Source organism: Boleophthalmus pectinirostris, unplaced genomic scaffold (assembly GCF_026225935.1).
Source record: "Boleophthalmus pectinirostris isolate CB_2022bp ecotype Guang Dong unplaced genomic scaffold, ASM2622593v1 HiC_scaffold_12, whole genome shotgun sequence".
In the NCBI taxonomy this organism is placed as follows: Eukaryota; Metazoa; Chordata; class Actinopteri; order Gobiiformes; family Gobiidae; genus Boleophthalmus; species Boleophthalmus pectinirostris.
In genome coordinates this window covers 39,126,425-39,129,315 of record NW_026571018.1, presented here as the reverse complement: position 1 = coordinate 39,129,315, position 2,891 = coordinate 39,126,425, and positions in this window count along the sequence as shown.

Below are 2,891 nucleotides of genomic sequence, written 5' to 3'. Positions count from 1 at the left end.
ACTCTTTCTTTTACAAAATATTATAATATTATGAACAACCTGAAACTTTAAGAAAAATACAATTTCAACACAATGTTTTAACATTAACTTGTATAAAATTAACTTGTAGAAATAGGAATAAGTCAGTTTTTGTTGTAAAATCCTGCACTCGGCTCCACTTTTCTCATGTTGGACATTTTTCTGATGAGGGTGTCACGGTCAACAGTCAAAACGATCGTCCTTTAAGAGCGTTTGGAAAGAGACAAGTCTTCATTGTGCTGCTCTGGTGGGAGGGGCCACGTACAGAGACGCTGGAGACGCTGCTGTGATAAACACCACAGAAAATTACCAATATTTAAATAGAAAATATAATTAAAATATTTTAGTAGAAAATCAGCCGAGGGCCACATTAAAGGTCTTGGAGGGCCGGATCTGGCCCCCGGGCCGCATGTTTGACACCTGTGTCATAGAGAATATAAAAACGAATTATTTACAAAAAAAATTTAATAAAATAATAAAATATATGCAAAATATACCATGCAGTATAAAAAATGCCATGCAGTTATAAAAACACAGAGAAGTCCAAATCATCATTAAGCCCAGGATATTTTGTTGCCTGCAATTTAAAGATCCAATAAGTTTCACATTGTTTGAGTTTAGCAATCCGGTTTCCTTTTCGTAATGAGTCTGGTATAGGGTCAGTTCCTTGTATCTGCAGATAAACGTGCCATTGTTGAGATGTACATTCTTCCACAGTTTGACTATGGTGACTTCATTTATCGACATGCTTCCAAAAGTAACATTATCAGTAGTATCATTGTGTGATCCGTTTTGTTACAATTGCCCCGTTTAGGACACATCACTGTCTGCTGTAGACTCAAATATGCACTGGCTTATGTTTGTCTATAAAACCATGCCAGGGCTCACACCTCCCTGTCTAAGTCAGCTGCTCGGACAAGAGTCTCCCTCCAGATACAACGCTCGGTCCTCACAGCTCATCAAACTGAAAGTTCCTAAGTCCAGGTCGTCTCTTGGCCTCATGTTTAGGGCTGGGTATCGTTCAGAATTTGCTGATACGATACATATCTCGATACAGTGAGCTTACGATTTGATATAATTCAATATGATATATTTCAAATCAGTTCGATACGGTCCAGTAAAAAATAATGTCTAAATCGTGGCTGTGACACTAAAGTCTTTGTTGAACCACTTCATATGAAACACAAACATTTTACTCATCAAAACAGTGAAAATGTCAAATGTGTCGCATAAACAAGTTTCCTTCCTCTAAACAATTAACAAAACTGTAGCTGTGACAAAATAATTTAGTAAAACACACCAAAAAAAGACTCTTGGTGATATATCGATACAGCAGCTCACGATATCGATACTGTATTATCACATTAAACGATACGATATATCGATATTTCAATATTTCGGCACACCCCTACTCATGTCATTCCGATGCGCCGCTGCTAATGATTGGAATCTGACTCAAAGCTCACTTCAACTGGACTCCTTCATTTCTCTTTCTGCTTTTAAATGTAAACTGAAGGTCATTTTTAAAGACGTGTAAATGTTTTACTAATGGCGCAAGATTCGAAACATAAGGGCCAGTGAAACGCAACGGACTCCCCCAAAACATTTTGTGGTTTTAGGTGATTGTGAGTTTGGTACATTTTTTTAAATTTATTTATTTATTTTTTTGCAATGGAGCCGCAAGAAAAAAAATATTTTCCCCTGTTTGGGAACATTTTGAGCTGATATCTCCTAATTAGGTTTATAGTAAATAAACAAATATTACTAAATACAAACATTTAATAACACAGTGTTTCCCTGCTCTAAAATAAATATTGTAAAAAAAATAAAAATAAAAAAAAATTCAGGTGAAGTGCTTACTTTTTCTTTTAACCCGACCATTATATCATGAACACAGACTCCATGTTCATAAATTCACATTCAAATATTTAATCGTTCATTTATTCTGTATAAATCTTTCCGTCAGAACCTCGATGATCATGATTGATCTGCCTGTTATACACTTTTTGTCCACTTGATGGTGCAGTGGAGCGAATGAAGCACCTCGAAGCATCGGCTCAAGAGTCGAGCAAATGGATCGAACGCTTCAGTGCTTCACGAGGATTCACTTTGACGTCACGACCTGTGAGTCTCTAACCCCGACTGTGGACGAGTGGAGCTGAAAACGAAGAGAGCGACAAAACGTTCGTCTTGAAAATAAAAGATTAAAGATTCTTCAAACATGAATCACTCCAAATAAACTTCAGAGGGTCAAAGAGGAGAAACTCCGGCTCATCTTTGGGCCCCGATAAACAATCAGCAAAAGTTCATCTAGTGTTTAAAGTGAAAGTAAAAAAAGTACTAGTTACAATTTACTTTTTAGCTGAGTTTTAGAAGCATTTCACATAAATTTTTTACGACTCCAAAATACAAACAAACTATTATTTTTATTTTTTATGATGTTTTGAAGTGGTTTTAACAGTTGTGGGCGGCTCTGGGCGGCGGGTGACCTGAGGGTGACTCATTAAGTGTAAAGTGTGAGTTATTTTTAGATGATTTGTGGACGTGAGCGAGAAGGAGCCAGAGCGATTAGAAAACACAGATTATCACCACAGCCAAACACAACACTATGGGCACTATGGGCACGATGGGCACTATGGGCACTATGGGCATGCACTCTCCACGGGGGGGTGCGGGGTGAGGAGCGCGGGGTGAGGGGGGGTGACTCTGGGTCATTAGAAACACAGGGGGCACTGCCCTCTAGTGATGGATGTTGTTTACTGCAGGTCTGTGCCACAAGATCTACAATAAGAATTATTATTATGGTTATATATTTATACAATATAATACAATAAATACATAATATAATATAATATAATATAATAAATACAATA